Genomic DNA, 20,115 nt, shown 5'->3' with positions numbered 1-20,115 from the left:
TATCGGAGTTGCTATTACTGGAGATGAAAGTATCAAAGAAGGGGAATTCAAATGGATCCTAAATGCAGTGTGATCATTTCAAGTTTAAATCCCAGGTTCCATCTGTTGGTAAAGCCCGTTCTGGCATGATGGCTGCTTTTTCCCCCATTATGGGAATGCTAGGATACTAAGCATGTTGTAAATAACATAACTATTGAGACAGTGCTCAATGAAATATGTTTGAATGGATCAGAGGAGAATGTGATGGGAGAATCTCTTGTTCTGATTCTAAATAATTAGATGTAACCTGCTCTGGAATTTCAATTTACACTTCCATTGTCATGTATTCTATCTCTCTGTGATTTGGGTTTCTATCTTTCTAGATGGCTATGTGGTCACATAGTTAGATATTAGTTCAGCTCAGATTTATTGGAAGATTTAAGACAAATGACCATTTGCTAAAGTCATCATTTCTCACTTCAGCTTTGCTTTTTCCCCATCCTTCCATGATGGTATGGAGAAAGTTCAAGTGCAGTTCTGTCAATAGGAGAGAACTCTCCAATTTACTGGCCATGCTAACAAAGACACAGCAGTGATTTAAAGTCTCCACTTGGAAATGGTGAACAACAGCAGACCCCCGACTAACTGAAGGAAGTGCATATGACCATAGTGTAGTTCAATTGTTTAGATCAATATTGTCTCAGATGGCTATCTTGGCAGGCCAAGGCCTCCTGCTGATGTAGTGCTATCTACACAGAATTAGAGATGTGTAACTACGTTGCTCAGCTATGTCGATTTTTCACACGTCTGAGCAATAATTATACCGATTAATGTCTTTCGTGTAGACCAGTCAGTTTTCTCTTGTGTTTTCTGCATTTGTATCACTTCTCCCCTACTTCCTACTACTTGGAAAGATTTAAAGGGTGAAAAGAGAGGTATTTTTCCTCATGATGCTAACATTCCCACATAGGAGACCCCTTCCACCAACACGCATGGCAGAAGAACCAGAAACATATGAACTCACAGAAGTTTAGGGACAAAGCACAACTTGAGCCAAGGTTCAGTTGTTGGCAATGGGGATTTAAGGAAAACTAACATATGTGACCAGAATTTGTGATCTTTGAATATATTAGTGTTACTAGTGAAAATGAAATGATAAGTGATGTTATTGGTTAAAGAGTAAGAGACTAATTGTTTGATAATCTGAATTATTTTGGTAAACTGAAAGTTGTCTTTTTTTTTTCTTTTTTTTAGTTGTACAGGAAATGATGGTTAATCTTCAAAAGTTAATTTGATTTAATTTACCCCCTGTAGTGTAAGGAGTTCTGGTAGAAAACCTCACTCCAAAGGTTGGGGTGGGAGAATAGGTGTTAGGAAGAGTGTATAAGCGAATATTGGGTCTGTATAGATTTTTTGTGTGTGTGTTTCAAATAGAGCATATTTTGCTTAGCTTCAAAGTCAATTTCTATTAAAAGGAAAACTGCTCAAGGAGACAAGTTGTATAAGTTTTTACCCACTTACACTGTAAGCGGCACTGACTTCCCCACTTCTCTAATTTGCAAAGGAAAGGCCTGACATCTGTCATAGGATGTATCCAGCAGGTAGGAACCCTGCAGTTGTCAACCATGAATACCAAGGAAAAGGCTGAAGTCCATTGCCTTTCATATCTAAAAGCCATCTAGAGGCTAGTCTACACTGAAAAGCTATGTTGACGTGGCCACATCTCTCAGGGGCGTGAAAAATCCAATCCACTGAGAGAAGTAGTTAATGTGACCTAAGCCCCAATGTAGACAGTGTTATGTTTTCAGAAGAATATTTCCAGTGTTTGAAGGGTAGACACAACCTTAAACAGACTGATCCCCTCTGGAAAGAAAGTCATGACATCAATTGCAATTTTGACCCATCTCCCTGTATGTGAGAAAGCTGCTAGTGTGGAGGGCTGAGCCAGCTTTCCGATCACCTGGTTCAACTGAGGGAAAAGCTCTTAGTGCCCATAAATCCAAAGACTGAGACAAACATTGAGTTCCAGCCATTGCCATTTTAATATTCTATTGTTCCTTTCTCTATGTTTTGTGTTGGCCTTTCTGTTCTATCAGAGTGTGACTGTATAGCTCAGTGCATGTGTGATAAATGCTCTTTGGTGCCACTTGGCAGAGAGTTCAAAGTAATTCACGAGAAATTCCTGCCTCAGATCTGACAAACTCACACCTAATGCTCTGATTTTTAAGATATTTATCCAAGAAGCATAGCAGTGAGATCTCTACTGAAAGCTTGTAAATTATTATTGCTCCTGATCACTGCAAGAGGTGTGTCTGAGTCCTATTGAAGGAGTCACGTAAGTATATATAAAATTATGCCCATATGGTATTGTCATGAAAGTGAGTCACCCCAATCAAAGGTCTTGTTGGGAATAGCCCATTCAAGTGGGAGGGAATTGTCACCTGTCCATTGCTAACCAGTTATGCCATGTGTTACTTCATTGTCAACTTTTGTACCAGCCCAGAAAAGCCAATGGAAAACTATCAAAGACAAATTATAGACATTGAAACCCTGTGGAAGTGTAAACGACAATATGACAATGAGGAAATGGTCCTTTCTGTGAATATACACAAAAGACTGATTCATTTTATAACAGGGTGGAACGAAACACTCTGGGTCCATTCACTAAGGAGATCACTTATGACCAATGATGCTTCAAGAAAGGCAGGGCCCTGGCTCCTAGGGACTAGCAATCACTGCAATAGACTGTCACCTCAGACTTCAATCTACTTAGGTAGGAAAGGTAACTATTAAAAAGTGTAGGTTGCATTTTGTGATTTTGTTTTGTTGGTAACAGTTGGTTTCCATCATTCACATTTGTTTGTTTAAATCTCTGTCCCTTGTTAAAGAAATTTCCCTTTGTTCAATAACTGTGCTCAAGTGCTATGTGTGATCCAGTAGCAGTGGGCTACAGTAAAACTGGTAACCTGGGATGTACCATTGCTTCAGGCAGAGAGGATCTGGAATTTTTCTGAGCCCTGGTCTACTCTAGGGGAGGGAATCAATCTAAGTTACACAACTTCAGCTACATGAATAACATAGCTGAAGTCGATGTACTTAGATCGATTTACCGTGGTGTCTTCATTGTGGTGAGTCGACTGCTGCAGCTCCCCAGTAGACTCTGCCTGCGCCTCTCACCGAGCTGAAGTATAGTGGTTGACAGAAGAGTACTCGAGGATCGATATATTGCATCTACACTAGACGCGATATATCGACCCCCCGCTGGATCGATCGCTGCCCGCCGATTCGGCAGCTAGTATAGACATACCCCGAGTATCTGGTGATTGGAGCTGGACCCCAGAGGGGGCAGATTGAAGGAACTCAGGGGTTAAGGTGCCTTTATTGTCAACTGTCAAGGTTTCTGTAGCTCGGAGGAGGGTGCTTGACTGCCTGAGAGGCTGGTGAGTTTGGTCACTAACATCCAGCTGCCAAATGCAAAGTCCCTCTTTCTCATGGCAGGTGGCCACAAGGAGACTCATGGCCCTCAGCATCCTGAGAAGGGTCACAATGTGCATCTGTGTTGATCCACACAGGGAATGCTCCCTATAGCATAAAACTCTGTCCTATGAAGTGATGGAACATATGCTCTTTGCTCTGTGAAGCACATAAAGAATCCAAGCGCTGGAGGGTAGGGTTTGGATCCAGAGTGACCTAGACAAATTGGAGGATTGGGCCAAAAGAAATCGGATGAGGTTCAACAAGGACAAGTGCAGATTCCTACACTTAGGATGGAAGAGTCCCATGCACCGCTACAGGCTGGGGATAGACTGGCTAAGTGGCAGTTCTGCAGAAAAGGATGTGGGGCTTACAGTGGACAAGAAGCTGGATATGAGTCAATAATGTGCCCTTGTTGCCAGGAAGGTTAACAGCATATTGGGCAGCATTAGTAGGAATGTTGCCAGCAGATAGAGGGAAGTGATTTTTCCCGTCTATTTGGCACTGATGTGGCCACATCTGGAGTACTGCATCCAGTTTTGGGCCCCCTGCTCCAGAAAGGATGTGGACAAATTGGAGAGTGTTCAACAGAGGGCAACAAAAATTATTAGGAGACCTAGGCATATAATGTATGAAGAGAGGGTGAGGGAGCTGGAGTTATTCAGTCTGCAGAAGAGAAGAGAGCGGGGATTTGACAGCAGACTTCAACTACCTGAAGGTGGGTTCCCCCACCTCCCTGCCCCACCTAACATGTCAGGGAACAACAGGGATATAACAACAAGGCAAACAACAAGGTTCAAAGGCAATGCACGTGGGAGAAGTATCTGCTGTTTCATTCTTTACATTCCTATCCCATTGCATGACCATTTCCTTTCCCTCCTTTCTGTTAAAAGCTTTTGTGTTTTGCACAGAAACATTATTTCCACAGGAGACACCCAGGAGTGGGGGCTGCATTCCTGTGCCAAACAGTCACTAGAAGGAGGCAGACTAAGGCCTTTAAGATGAGGTGTCCATCACTGTTGAAATATCATCTCCCTCCTTCAGCTCACTGGCAACCTGAATTTCTTCCTTATCTTACCAGAGTCTTGTCTGGACACAGCACTATCCTGCCCCTCTGTATGTAGTCGGCAAAAACCACAAACCTTGTCTTTAAAACAAGCTGTCCTCTTCCTTCTTAGGGAAGATTTTTCTATGATTGAAGTTGAGCTTCAGTTCCACTCTCCTAGAGTCAGGTTGGGTGTGGGACCAGCTCCCAATGAGATCTGTTTTCACCTTTGTCCCCTAACTCTGCTCTCAGCTGTCAGGCAGCTTCCAGCTCATCCACCCTGCTTACTAGCTGCTCCATGATCATGTGTAACCCCCTTTGCCAGCACACTTAGCCTGCAGGAAAGCTCCTGCCGGCTGTGTTGGTGGTATAGTGGTGAGCATAGTTGCCTTTCAAACAGTTGATCAGGCTTCAATTCCCAGCCAATGCAATAATGGCTTTTCTCTTTTGTTGGTTTCTTCTCTGGAAGTGGTTTAATTTCAGTCACATTGTGTTACAATCACATTATCAATAGAATGAAACAATAAATGTGTCGAAGCCCAGCAGGTCACACAAGAGGGAAGAATACAAGGGGCTGGAATGTGTCATCTGAGAAGACAGAACACTTGGAACCCTGCATCTTCCATCCCCTGGCCTTCCGTGTTATGATTCCAGCTGTGTGCAATGTTTGTATCATATTCCTGCATGATGAGGAAATAAAGTTTTGAGTCAGTTTTTGCTCCTACAGATTCCTTTACTGTTACAATTATATTGATATGAACCAAAGGGAAGCAAAACAACAACAAAAAAACCACCCAAATTGCAATACAGTTAGGGAAAGAGAAGATCAAGAGTAAGCCAAACATTTCAAAATAAAAATTAATACTAAAATGGGAGCTGGGGGAGAGAGACCAGGTATGTGGAGACCCTCTTGATATTTGAAACCTACAACTCCTCAGCTTTCTGAACACCTTTGATGAGCAGGATCGAGTTGGGACATCTTCAATCATTTATTGTTTCTCTGCGTTCTCTGTCTCTTTCTTCTCCCCCTATTATTCTTCTCCAATGTCTCTGCCTTTCTCCTCTTCTTCCTCACACCTTGCCCGTTCCAAGGAACTTACACTCTACAGCATTTAGGAAAAGCCAGAGTTTCATAGATTCATAAACTCTAGGACTGGAAGGGACCTTGAGAGGTCATCAAGTCCAGTCCCTGCCCTCATGGCAGGACCAAATACTGTCTAGACCATCCCTGATAGACATTTAAATATTTTACTGGCCGCAGCCACAAAGCGAGAAAATTTATACTTCTGGTTCAGAGTCAGTGTACACGCATAAAATCAATGGGCTTTTAATTCCTTAGGTTTTGCCACCATATGCTGCTTCCATTTCATTTCAATCTTTTCCCAAGATTTCTCATTGTGCACAGCAACATTACACCCTTGGGAGAGAGTGGAGCAGAGGCTGCATTAATTTAACCTGCAAAATCCAAAGAAATAGAAACGTAGATTAGATTAGAATAGCAATGTACTCTCCAGGTTTCTCCAGCCCAGGGGTTGGCAATCTTTCAGAAGTGGTGTGCCAAGTCTTCATTTATTCACTCTAATGTAAGGTTTCGCATGCCAGTAATACATTTTAATGTTTTCTTTGAAGGTCTCTATAAGTCTGTATATTATATAACTAAAGTAGTGTATTTTAAAATAAACAAGGTTTTCAAAATGTTTAAGAAGCTTCATTTAAAATTAAATTAAAATGTTGATCTTATGCTGCTGGCCCGCTCAGCCTGCTGCTGGTCTGGGGTTCTGTTCACCTAGGCCAGCAGTGGGCTGAGTGGGGCCTGTGGCCAGGACACCATTTGGGAAGGGTCTGTCAGCCAGAACCCCAGACCGGCAGCGGGCTGTGCAGGGCTGGCAGCCAGGATCCCAGACTCAGCCCACTGACACTCAGGGGTTCCATCCGCTGGCTCCTGCCAGCCGGGATCCCGGCTGCCAGGCCCGCTCAGCCCACTGCCAGTCTGGGGTCCCGGCCCTCCCCACATACAGTGGGTACCTACCTTCTCCCTGGTTCTGGCCTATTCTCTTCCTCTCTCTGCACTGAGCTGAGAGTGGGAGTGGACTGAGCACAGGACTGGGGTGAAGGGTCTGGCCAGGAGCTAGAATGAGGGAGGGGGCTCAGGGTTGGGGCGGGAGGTTTGGGTGTGGGGGCACTTACCTGGGGAGCTCCCATTTGGCATGAGGGGTGCAGGTGGGAATGTGTGCAGAGGGTGTAGGAGCTCCCGTTTGGTGCTCAAGGTGGGGGTGGGGATGTGTGGGGTGCATGGGATGTGGGGAGGCTGGAGGGGCAAGAGTCAGGGCTAGGGGCATGTGAAGGGGTGCAGGTGTCAGAGTAGGGGGGCTGGGTATGTGTGGGGGTGCCAGAGTCAGGGCAGGGATCATTGGGGGGTGGAGGGGTGAAGGAGTCAACACAGAGGGCTGGGTGGTACAGGGCTCAGGGCAGGGGCCTGGGTGGAGTGTCGAGATGCAAGGCTCAGGGCAGGGGCCCGGGGTTGTGGGAGGGGGTCGGCTCCAGGCAGAGGGCTAGGTGACTGCCCCCCCGAACCCACATCCCCCCTCTCCTTGTCCCAACTACCCCCTCCTGGGACCCCACTCCCTATCTAAATCTCCCTGCCCCATGTCCCCTGACTGCCCCCCTAGAACCCTACCCCCTACCCATCCCCTGACTGCCCCAACCCTTATCCACACCCAGACAGAACCTCCCGGACTCCCATGCCTATCTAACTGCTCCCTGCCCCCTGACAGGACCCCCAGAACTCTGGACCCATACACCTCCGCCCGCTCTCTGCCTGCCACAACCACTCTCCACATCTCTACCTCCTGACAGACCCCCTAGAACTCCCGACTCATGTAACCCCCCCATCTCCTTGTTCCCTGACCCCCCCAGAGACCCCTAACTGTGCCCCCAGGACCCTCCTTGCTCCCTGTTCCCTGACTGCCCTATCTCCTATCCACCCCCCCCCCAAGAGACCACGGGACTCCCACTGAGCCACATCCCCAAACAGGCCTTCTTTGCTGACTGTTACACTCAGAGCCTGCCTCTTTCCAACGCATCCAGTGGCTTATAAGCTTTATGGGAAACCTTTCCCCCCAGTCATGCTCTCGTGCAGGTTGCTGGTTCTTAGGGGTCACTTTGCAGCTGGGCCAGATTTGATGTGTGGTGCAGAGAGAGTGTGTGCACCCTGGACTCAAAGTTAGCTAAAAAAAAAATGCAAGGGAAAAACTGCCGGCTGGGAGCTAAATATGCAGGACAATGAGTTGGGATTCTTCTACGCTCAGATTTTTTATGTAACTGGCAGTCTCCCAAATGGTGGTCTGTTCTTTCCCTCAAGATGCCAGCTAAGCCTCTCCTTTTTAATTTAAAGCTCCATGAAAGGAAAAAAATAATGAGGAAGAAAGCATAGAAGCTACGGATGTAGTTGAGAAAGGACTTGGAGTGATAAAAGGCCAAAGGAAGGAAAGCAGCAATATTTCTACCAGGGACCTTTTGCATGTTAGGCAAATGTGATAACCACTGCACTACAGAAATTAGCTGCTGTCAGTTTTGAGGCCCTTTTCTAAGGTTTTCTCAGTAGCCGCTACACCAGCTTATTTCCCTTTGAAGAACAGAGAAACCAAAGGGCATCAAGAACTTATGTTTTTTGGATGAGCCAAGAAAAGGGAGTAGCATTGTCCCCCTTGGGTAGCCCCTGTTCAGTTCCAGGTCTGAAAACAAAACTCTTCTGTGAGAATATCCAAAAAATGTTGTGTTTCACTTCACTTCATAAGTACAGTTGTGTGGCAATTAAATGATGACCCTAAAGTTTCATAAAAGCAAAGAATGCTAAACAAAAAAGTGTGGGAAATACAGATGTATTTGAGAAAATGGCTTGGAATGAGGTTAACTGTAAAGAAATAAGAAGTGATGGAATGGATTAGACAGAATCTGTCTGGGCAAAAATCGCACTGGGAAAGAGAGCTAACAGAACCTCCCCTGAGATACTGCTTGGGGTGTGCTACAGACCACCGGGATCTGATCTGGATATGGATAGAGAGCTCTTTAATGTTTTTAATGAAGTAAACACTAATGGGAATTGTGTGATCATGGGAGACTTTAACTTCCCAGATATAGACTGGAGGACAAGTGCTAGTAAGAATAATAGGGCTCAGATTTTTCTGGATGTGATAGCTGATGGATTTCTTCACCAAGTAGTTGAAGAACCAACAAGAGGGGATGCCATTTTAGATTTGGTTTTGGTGAGTAGTGAGGACCTCATAGAAGAAATGGTTGTAGGGGACAACCTTGGTTCAAGTGATCATGAGATAATTTAGTTCAAACTAGATGGAAGGATAAACAAAAATAGATCTGGGACTAGGGTTTTTGACTTCTCAAGGGCTTACTTTAAAGAATTAAGGAAATTAGCTAGGGAAGTGGATTGGACTGAAGAACTGGTGGATCTAAATGCAGAGGAGGCCTGGAATTACTTTAAGTCAAAGCTGCAGAGACTATCAGAAGCCTGCATCCTAAGAAAGGGGAAAAAAACCATAGGCAGGAGTTGTAGACCAAGCTGGATGAGCAAGCATCTCAGAGAGATGATTAAGAAAAAGCAGAAAGCCTACAAGGAGTGGAAGATGGGTGGGATTAGCAAGGAAAGCTACCTTAGTGAGGTGAGAACATGTAGGGATAAAGTGAGAAAAGTTAAAAGCCATGTAGAATTGGACCTTGCAAAAGGAATTAAAACCAATAGTAAAAGGTTCTATAGCCATATAAATAAGAAGAAAACAAAGAAAGAAGAAGTGGGACCACTAAACACTGAGGATGGAATAGAGGTTAAGGATAACCTAGGCATGGCCCAATATCTAAATAAATACTTTGCCTCAGTCTTTAATAAGGCTAATGAGGAGTTTAGGGATAATGGAAGGATGGCAAATGGGAATGAGAATATGGAGGTGGATATTACCACATCTGAGGTAGAAGCCAAACTTGAACAGCTTAATGTGACAAAATCAGAGGGCCCAGATAATCTTCATCCAAGAATATTAAAGGAACTGGCAAGTGAAATTGCAAGCCCATTAGCAAGAATTTTTAATGAATCGGTAAACTTAGGGGTTGTACCGTATGACTGGAGAATTGCTAACATAGTTCCTATCTTTAAGAAAGGGGAAAAAAGTGATCCAAGTAACTATAGGCCTGTTAGTTTGACATCTGTAGTATGTAAGGTCTTGGAAAAAATTTTGAAGGAGAAAGTAGTTAAGGACATTGAGGTTAATGGTAATTGGGACAAATTACAACATGGTTTTACAAAAGGTAGATAGTGCCAAATCAACCTGATCTCCTTCTTTGAGAAGGTGACAGATTATTTAGACAAAGGAAATGCAGTAGATCTAATTTACCTCAATTTCAGTAAGGCATTTGACACGGTTCCACATGCGGAATTATTAGTTAAATTGGAAAAGATGGGGATGAATTTGAAAATTGAAAGGTGGATATCAAACTGGTTAAAGGGGAGACTACAATGAGTCGTACTGAAGGGTGAACTGTCAGGCTGGAAGGAGGTTACTAGTGGAGTTCCTTGAGGATCAGTTTTGGGACCAATCTTATTTAACCTTTTTTATTACTGACCTTGGCACAAAAAGCGGGAATGTGCTAATAAAGTTTGCGGATGACACAAAGCTGGGAGGTATTGCTAACACAGAGAAGGACCGGAATATCATACAGGAAGATCTGGATGACCCTGTAAACTGGAGCAATAGTAACAGGATGAAATTTAATAGTGAAAAGTGCAAGGTCATGCATTTAGGGATTAATAATAAGAATTTTAGTTATAAATTGGGGACACATCAGTTGGAAGCAATAGAGGAGGAGAAGGACCTTGGAGTATTGGTTGATCACAGGATGACTATGAGCCACCAATGTGATATGGCCATTAAAAAGGCTAATGCAGTTTAAGGATGCATCAGGCGAGGTATTTCCAGCAAAGATAAGGAGGTGTTAGTACCGTTATATAAGGCACTGGTGAGACCTCATCTGGAATACTGTGTGCAGTTCTGGTCTCCCATGTTTAAGAAGGATAAATTCAAACTGGAACAGGTTCAGAGACGGGCTACTAGGATGATCCGAGGAATGGAAAACATGTCTTATGAAAGGAGACTCAAAGAGCTTGGCTTGTTTAGCCTAACCAAAAGAAGGTTGAGGGGGAATATGCTTGCTCTTTATAAATATATCAGAGGGATTAATATTAGGCAGGGAGAGGAATTATTTAAGTTTCGTGCCAATGTAGACACAAGAACAAATGGGTATAAACTGGACACTAGGAAGTTTAGACTTGAAATTAGATGAAGGTTTCTAACCATTAGAGGAGTGAAGTTCTGGAACAGCCTTCCAAGGGGAGTAGTGGGGGCAAAAGTCATATCAGGCTTTAAGACTAAGCTTGATAAATGTATGGAAGGGATGGTATGATGGGATAGCTTAATTTTGGCAATTGATCTTCGATTATCAGCAGGTAAGTATGCCCAGTGGTCTGTGATGGGATGTTGGATGGGATGGGATCTGAGTTAATGCAGAGAATTCTTTCTTGAGTGCTGGCTGGTGAGTCTTGCCCACGTGATCAGGGTTTAGCTGATCGCCATATTTGGGGTCGGAAAGGAATTTTCCTCCGGGGCAGATTGGCAGAGGCCCTGGAGGTTTTTCGCCTTCCTCTGCAGCATAGGGCATGGGTCACTTGCTGGTGGATTCTCTGCAGCTTGAGGTCTTCAAACCACAATATGAAGACTTCAATAACTCAGACATAGGTTAGGAGTTTGTTATAGAAGTGGATGGGTAGGATTCTGTGGCCTGCTTTGTGCAGGAGGTCAGACTAGATGATCATATTGGTCCCTTATGAGCCTAAAGTCTATGAAGACAAAAATTGATCAGTCGAGATAACAGGCCCTGTTTCCCCCTGGTTTGGAACTTCTCTCACAACTACTGGAATAGAAAAGCTAAGCAAATGGAGTTCTATTGTTCCAAAGGAGATTGAAGTGAGGCTATTTTCTCCAGATGGTCATGTCAGGAGTGGGATTTGAAACCATGTCTCTATGCAGAGACCAGAACACCAAAAGGACTGGAAAAAAGAGTCTTAAAACTAGCACTTTAGATCAGTCCACCATCCTCCTGCTACAAAGACTATGACTTATGAATCCTACTTTTTGTTAATAGTTGATGAACTCTTTAGGGAGGTCTAGATGGCACATCTCTTTCAACTCCTAGAGACCTTCTACAGCACAGCTGATTTTTAGACACACTCACCCAGACCTAAAAATACATGTTTCCTGGAGCTCCATGAGTTCTGTGGTGTTGTAATCTCCCTGCTCGTGTTTTAAGTGAACAAAAGATGGGTGCTGGCATTCTGAGACAGTAATGGTGAACCTCAAAATCATGCCCTGTGCACCAGACAGTTAAGCAACCAGCATCTACAAACTCTACCATGACAGCATCCTGTCTGGGAACAAATCACTGCTCAATAGCTGGGGTGTGAAATCCTCATTTCTGTGTTGTTCTATCACTGTAGTCTCCACTTTCCTATTGCTTGTCTGCATATTCTCTGTCTGGTTCTGTGACTGTTTCTGTCTGCTGTATAATTAAATTGTTGGGTGTAAACTAAGGTAAATTAAGGTGGTGGGGTATAATTGGTTAGAAAATCATGTTCCAATGTGTTAGGATTGGTTAGTTACATTTCAGTAAAATGCTTGTTTAAGGCATAACTAAGTGGAACTTGAGTTTTACTGTATAGTCTACAGTCAATCAGGAAGAAAGGGGGGGAATGGGAATGGGGGGTAGGGAAATTGGAATTATGTTTTGCTAAGGGGGGTGAATAGGAATAGGAACAGAGAATGGGAACAGGGACACAGGCAAGCTTCTGTGGTGTCAAAGCTGGGAAGGGGGATCCTGAGGAAGGAAATTGGAATCATTGCTTGCTGGAAGTTTACCCCAATAAACACTGAATTGTTTGCATCTTTGAACTTTGGGTATTGCTGCTCTCTGGTCACACGAGAAGAACCAGGGAATGGGAGGGTGTCATAGCGATAAAGGGAAGGGAACCGCCTCCTTTTTGCAATACTATAAAATTCCTCATGACCAGAGACACCAAAATCCTTTTACCTGTAAAGGGTTAAGAAGCTCAGGAAACCTGGCTGACATCTGACCTAAAGGACCAATAAGGGGACAAGATACTTTCAAATCTTGGTGGGGGGGAAGTCTTTTGTTTGTGCTCTTTGTTTTTGGGGTTGTTCGCTCTTGGGATTAAGAGGGACCAGACATCAATCCAGGCTCTCCAAATCTTTCTGAACCAGTCTCTCACTTTTCAAACTTGTAAGTAACAGCCAGGCAAGGGGGGTTAGGTTTATTTTTGTTTTCTCAACTTGTTAATGTTCCTTTTTACTGAGAGGATTTTACCTCTGTTTGCTGTAACTTTGAACCTAAGGCCAGAGGGGGTTCATCTGGGCTCTATGAATCTGATTACCCTGTAAAGTTATTTTCCATCCTCATTTTACAGAGATGATTTTTACCTTTCTTTCTTTAATTAAAAGCCTTCTTTGTAGGAACCTGATTGTTTTTTCCTTGTTTTAAGATCCAAGGGGATTGGATCTGGACTCACCAGGAACTCGTGAGGGAAAGGAGGCGGGATGGTTAAATTCTCCGTGTGTTAAGATCAGGGCAGGCTCCAAGCACCAGCTGAGCAAGCTGGTGCTTGGGGCGGCAGATTCTACGGGGCAGCTTCTCCCCAAACCTAGGGCAACACGGACACTTTTTTTGTTGTTGTTGTTTGCTGCTCCAGCCACCCTGTAGGGGGTGGCAGTGCGGACGAGGGGAGCGCCCTGCAGCAAACTCGGCAGTGCAGCCTGTGTCCTTCCCTCCCTGCTGACCGGAGCAGAATGGAGCCCTCCCACCAGGCAGCGTGGCAGTCGGGGCTGCGTGGTGAGTGCCCTGCTGAAGCGCTGGCCGTCCCCCTTCTCTCTCCCCCTGCTCCCTCCCCTTCCCCCCACTAGACCCAGTGCGCTGTCTGCAGCACAGGGAGTCCCCTGGCTCCAGCCACCCTGTGGAGTTTATTGTTTTGTTTTTCCCCTGCTTTGCCAGCTGAGCCGTTGTTTTCCTCCCCGCTCCAGCCATGCCTTTTTTGTGTTGTTCTCCCCCGCTTTGCTGCTCCAGCCACACTGTGTCCTCCCACCCCGCTTTGCTGCTCCAGCCACACTGTGTTCTCCCTCGCTTTGCTGCTCTAGCCGCGCTGTGTCCTCCCAACCTGCTTTGATGCTCCAGCCGCACCGTGTCCCCCTCCACTTTGCTGCTCCAGCTGCATTGTTTTTGTCCCCCCCACTTTGCCGCTCAAGCCTTGCCATGTTCTCTCCCCCAACTTCGCCGATCCACCCGCGCCACGTTCTTCCCGCCCCCGCTTTGCCGCTCCAGCTGCGCCATGTTCCCCCCACAGATTTGCCACTCCAGCTGCGCTGTTTTTTCCCCCTGCTTTGCTGCTCCAGTGGCCCCACCTCCTTTTTTTTTTTTTTTTCTTTTGCTTCGGGCGACGAAAAAGCCAGAGCCGGCCCTAGTTAAGAACCAAGGGGTTGGGCAGTGTTCACCAGGGTCCTGGTGAGGAAGTCTCTCAAGATTATCCAGAAAAGGGAGCTAGTTTGAGAGAGGTGACAGCAAAACTAGACCTAAGCTGGTAGTTAAGCTTAGAGGTCTTCATTCAGGGCCCCACATCTGGACCCTAAAGTTCAGCGTGGGGAAGGAACCTTGACAGAGGGTGATGGAATAAACCCTCTAACAAATATGTCTTTCAGGGTGTGAAAAACCCCAGAACCAGTATAATTAAGCTGAACTAAGCAGTGGTTAGATAGCGCTAAATGAAAGGTAAGATTGTTCTGTCAACATAGCTATTACAGGGATAGAAAACGCCTCCAGTCACTGTAGTAGTTGTCTACTCCGCAGTGCTACAGCAATATTTTAAGCATAGACAGCCTCAGAGTGAGACCAGATCTGGCTCCATGTATGCTCAGGCACTAAGAAAACAGCAGTTACAATACACTAATGCTTCCACAGATGGCAGCATTCAAAGCTGCGTGAGGAGACCCCAATGGATTTCTAGTCCATCACCTTAACCACTCAGCCACAGCTACTTGATGTACAGCTGCTTCACTACACTATGATTCTGTTTTCACAGACTTGTCACTTCAAATTACTCAGACCAGCTTTCCCAGCACACTCACGGCTGTGCATTAGTGTGTGTCCATGGCAGAACAGTGAGAATTCCTGCCCATTTCCCTTCCAGCTGGAGCATGATTAGTGTGTTTGTGGCTAACGACATTGCTATAGATTGTTGTTCATTCCCCACACTGATAATTCAGACAGTCCCTTTCCTATTCGAATCTCCACCTTATCGTTCCAATAGCTGGGGTCAGGATTTCTCTGAGGCACTGAAATGTTTCAAGGGGTTGGTGTGTGAGCTCAGCCTTGCATTCCATCCCTGACGTTTCATGAACTAACAACATCAGCAGAAAGAAAAAGATGAGCCAATATCTCACTGTTAGAGGTGAAAGTGGCCACATCCCCTCTGTCTGACCATTTCCATTGCAGGAGAGAAGGGTTCACTGGAATCAAATGCCCTGGCTCAGACCAGAGATACAGGGAGGTTTTGCTGTTCATGGATCTGTCCAAAGGAAATTGTGTCTCTGTGTGAATTGAGGGAAATGAAACATCCACATGGTGGCCCAATGCCCTCAGGAATGTGGGTGAAGGACTCTGACTGAGAAATTATTTAACAGGAATTTGTATCAATGTATTGACCTGATTAAAAGCTATGGCTAAAAGGCAGCCACTGTTGCTAGTACTTGAACCTGCATGGAAACACCTGAGTGGGTGTCAAGTCCATTACCTTAATGAGGGGTAGTTGCAGGTTCGGCACTTCCATTTAGGCTGTCTAGGCAATCGCCTAGGGCTCCAGGATTATTTTGCCTGGGGGGACGGCAGGCAGCTCCGGTGGTTCTGCTGCAGGCGTGCCTGCAGAGGGTTCCCTGGTCCCGTGGCTCCAGTGGATCTGCTGCAGGCATTCCTGTGGACGGTTCACTGCTCCCATGGCTCAGGTGGATCTCCCGCAGGCACGCTTGCAGCAGCTCCACCAGAGCCACGGACCAGTGGACCCTCTGCAGGAATGCCTGCGGCAGGTCCACTGGAGCCGCGAGACCAGCACGCCGGACAGTGAAATGGCCGCGCACCTAGGGCGCTAAAAACACTAGCGCCAGTCCTGGGTAGTTGATTATTTTATCAAGATCCAAATTTCTTGGTCAAGGTCTAGTCAATGTCTAGATGCCAGAGAAAATAATGCACTGATGATAATAAGAATATAGAAAGATTTTGCAGTCACTATGGGCATAACTATGGTGATTGTTTCACGTTTCACTCTTTATATCTGGCACCACCACTGCCTTTCCCTTTAGTCTTGTAGTTTACCAAGGGTAAAACTAAACATCTCTTCAGATACAAGGGAGTGTTTGTGTTCATCCCTTCGAGCTGCACAGGTGTTTGATGATGATGCTTTCAATCCTCCGGCTCTGCTGGAGTAAATAACATTTCAGGGTGTCACTGAACTGAAGGAGTGAGATCACTTTTTGACAGGTTATTCCTCTTCTTAAAGGTGTTTGGCTGGCAGCCCTGGTTCCCAGGTGTCTCCTGAGGGAAGAAAGTTTCTGTGCAAAATACTAAAACTTTTAACAGAGAAGAGGGAAAGGCGATGGCCACATGATGGGGCCAGTATGTACCACAACATGGTTCTTTTACGTGGGATGACTCTGAACACTGACTGATCTCTACTCCCTTGGATTTGAAGATATGTTTAGTTGTGCACTTAGGAACCTATACGGCTGAAGCAATTTTATGGATGGTAACACTACGACTGAAGGGTTATTTAATGTTGTAGAAATGGTTAAAAATACTTAGCTTAAACTGGAACTGCCTGTTATTAAAGGCTGGTTTCCCCATGTCAGTTCCATAAGCTCTGCTAGAAACATCCTGGGTTCTCTCCTGCCTTGGTGGGAATTGGAGGGAATTGTCCCCTGCTGCCCTTGGCTCCAGGCTGTTTTTTCTGGGGAGGGGATGTGGAATTGATCTGTTTGCTGTTGAGAAGGGAGCCGGGCCAGTTCTCAGGGAATGAGAACTCCCAGCATCTTCCCAGCCCAGCCCAGGCTGCGGCCCTGTCCCAGCCTCTGTTCCCCTGGGGGCCCTGCATGTTTGACTCTAGAGCAGGCTGGGAGCAGCAGCTGAAGCAGAGGACAGCCTGGGCCAGGCAGATGCTAGGAGCAGAGCACCAGAGGCCTCTACTGGCTCCCTCCTCAGCAGCAAACAATCAGTCCCCACGCACACCCTGGGACAGCAGCCTGGAGCCGAGGGCAGTGCCCAGTGGGGTTTTTTTCTTTTTCCTCTTCCTGGGGTGAGCAGGGACCTGGGGGTGTTTCTAGCAGAGCAGTTGGAACCAGCTTTTAATAACAGGCAGCTCAAATTCAGACTAATTTTGTAAAGGTGTTAAATGATGGAGAAATTGGCCCCTCTTTCAAGTTTCAGTGTTGTAACTTCTACATCTAGGGCAGGGTGGCCAACCTGAGCCAATATAACTGCCAAACGTGCATCTTTGTATGCAACTATTAAGTCAATTGTAAATCTTCCCATCATTATCATTATCCCTTTGAAATCATGATGGTGATGAACACTTGGCTGTATATCCCAATGTGCCCTGGACGTCTACTGGTTGCATGAGCCAATTCAACCATTCAGCACTTGCAGATGGGCACCTCTGTATTATGCCTGAGTCTTGTACAGCTATGAAAGGCTGGTAGATGCTGATATTTTCCCCTCTTTTTAACCAGCACTAATACCAGCTGTGATAAATAGATAGTTAAGGGTTAATGTCTCTTTTACCTGTAAAGGGTTAAGAAGCTCAGTAAACCTGGCTGACACCTGACCAGAGGACCAATCGGGGGACAAGATACTTTCAAATTTCTGTGGAGGGAAGTCTTTGTTTGTGCTTTTTGTTTTGGGGATTGTTTGCTTTTTGGAAAAAGAGGGTCCAGATGCACATCCAGACTCCCCAAATCTATCTGAATCAGTCTTTCATGTTTCAAAGTTGTAAGTATAGCCAGGCACGGCGGATTAGTCTTATGTTTGTTTTCTTTCAACTTGTGAATGTTTTTTTTCCTTTTGCTGGAAGGATTTTTACCTCTGTTTGCTGTAACTTTGAATCTCAGGCTAAGGGGGAGGGGAGTCCCTCTAGGCTAAATGAATCTGAATACCCTGTAAAACATTTTCCATCCTGATTTTACAGAGATAATTTTTACTTTTTTCTTTCTTAATTAAAAGCTTTATTTTTTAAGAACCTGATTGATTATTTCCCTTGTTTTAAGACCCAAGAGGATTGGGTCTGAACGCACCAGGGATTGGTGGGGGGAAAGGAGGGGGAAGGTTAATTCCTCTTTGTTTTAAGATCCAAGGAGTTTGGGTCAGTGAAGCTTCCCAAGGCAACCCAGGGAGGGGAAAGTCTGCGCGGGGGGAAGGAGAGGGAATGGTTTATTTCTCCTTGTTTTAAGACCCAAGGGGTTTGGGTCTTGGGTTCCCCAGGGAAGGTTTTGGGGTAACAGGAAGTGTGCCAAACACTATATTTTGGCTGGTGGCAGCATACCAAATTTAAGCTGGTAATTAATCTTAAAAGTGATCATGCAGGTCCCCACTTTTTGAACGCTAAAGTTCAAAGTCGGGGAAAAACCTTGACACCAGACCAGGCCAGGGCTGGGAAGAGAGAGAGAACAGAAGATTTCCCCTATTATTTCCTGCTCTCTTTTTCTTGACTAGTTTCTCCTCTGCACCAACTTGCTCTTTTGTTGTATTTGAGCCTGGCTAGCTCAGTTGGCAGCGCATCAGGCTCTTAATCTAAGGGCCCAGAGTTCAAGTTCCTGGTCAGATGATAAATTACTCCTCAAGATCTTCAAAGTTTGTCTTTCTGGAGTCCTCTTTGATGTTACTTTTTCTCTTCAGGATTTTCCCTTTCTTTAGAAGGACCTTAATTGTGTGGGATTGAACGGGCAACTTCCTGACTTCCTCTATGTCCTTGCAGGCTGGAGCAATAAAGGTCTCTTGGCATTTAGCATGGGCTGGAGTGCTACCGCCAAGCACATGCTTGGAGCACTGGTGCCTGATCCCAGCACTGGAAATGGAACCCAGGAGTCCTGGCTCCCAGCCCCTCTTCTTCTAACCACTAGACACCACTCCCCCCCTTTATGGGAGCCAGGATTCCTGGGTTCTAGCCCCATCTCTGGGAGCAGAGTGGGGTCTAGTGGTTAGAGCGGGAGGAACCAAGACTCCTGGGTTCTATTCTCAGTGCTGCTGTGTGACCCTGGACCTCTGTTTCTCCTCCCACTTTTTGGGTATGGCGCCAGTAAACTCTCTGGGGCATGGCCTGTCTCTCGCTGTTCCTGGGCAGCGCCTGGTCCAATGGGGCCCTGATCTCAGCTGGGGCAGGGACTGTCTCTTTGTCTGTGCAGCCCCTGGCACAACTGGGGTTTGAGTCTGCCCCGCTCTCTGTAGGTGCTGCTATTGTACAGATAAATAGTCATTATACTAAAAGGCGTGGCAGGCCACTTAAAAGCTGAGTGCTTAGACAAGGGCTTGAAGCCTGGATCTTCAGATTAAAAGCCTGATGTTCTACCAACTGAGCTAGTTGAGACCATTTTCACCATTCACTACAAGAGAGAGCAGGTAGGCAAAAGAGAGACAAAAAAAGGCCCAGGACCCCCTCCTCCTTTTCTGCACATCCACTGCCTGTCAGCAGGATTCCTCCTCCTCCTCCCTCCTGTGCCTCAGTGTGACTAAATCTCCACACCTAGACAGCTGGTCAATCCGCTGCACCCCAGTCCCCCCATGCCTGAGCCTCCCTGCCAAGCCCTGCACCTGGCTCCATAGAATTAAGTCTCATGTGTCACTGGGAACTCTACTTCTTGTGCCCAGAAAGTCTCAGCTCCCCTTGGTAGGTGACCTGAGAAACACAATGTCCGATTTTTCCAAAGAAGTGCTTGGAGATGCTTTTTTTTTTGTGTTACCATGTGGTCTAATGGATAAGGTGCCTGAGTGTGGATCAGAACAGTGAGGCTTCGAGTCCCTTCGTGGTTGTGTTTCTGCAGTTTTACCATCGTGTTGAAAGTTCTGCTCCCTTCAGGGCTGGAACCTCTTCTTGGATGCTCAGGCCAATGCTCTGGCTTCAGCTAGAGCCCTGGGAAGGAGTTGGGGGTTGGGCATCACAAAGGCTGGGACATGAGACCCAGGTGCTTCCAGTCTAGCCTTTGCCCTTTCTGATTTGCCAAAGAAAATGGGCGGCTGCCCAGGCTAAAGTGTGCGCCTGTCCCTGTGCTGGAGGGTACTTGCTACATAGCGTCTTTGGAGCGTGTGTGTTACTCTGCTTCTCGCCAGCTCGAAAAAAGCCTCTTTGTGTAAAATTTCCTACCTCACTGCAAAAATGAGCACCTTGAGTGGCACCAGTCAGAGGCCCCACCATGGGGGCTGGCCCTGATTTACTACCAACTTGTGATGATATCCAC

At 45.9% G+C, this 20,115-nt stretch overlaps 1 protein-coding gene across 1 annotated transcript in view; it reads right to left on the bottom strand.

Annotated features, from left to right (window-relative positions):
* Window positions 1-20,115, bottom strand: part of LOC115637192 (zinc finger protein 436-like) — a 346,365-nt gene that overhangs the window by 32,597 nt on the left and 293,653 nt on the right. The gene's annotated exons all lie outside the window — the stretch shown is intronic.

Source organism: Gopherus evgoodei, chromosome 19 (genome assembly GCF_007399415.2).
Source record: "Gopherus evgoodei ecotype Sinaloan lineage chromosome 19, rGopEvg1_v1.p, whole genome shotgun sequence".
Taxonomy (NCBI): domain Eukaryota; kingdom Metazoa; phylum Chordata; order Testudines; family Testudinidae; genus Gopherus; species Gopherus evgoodei.
The sequence above is the reverse complement of the archived record's forward strand: the minus strand, read 5'-3'. Positions and strand labels throughout refer to the sequence as shown.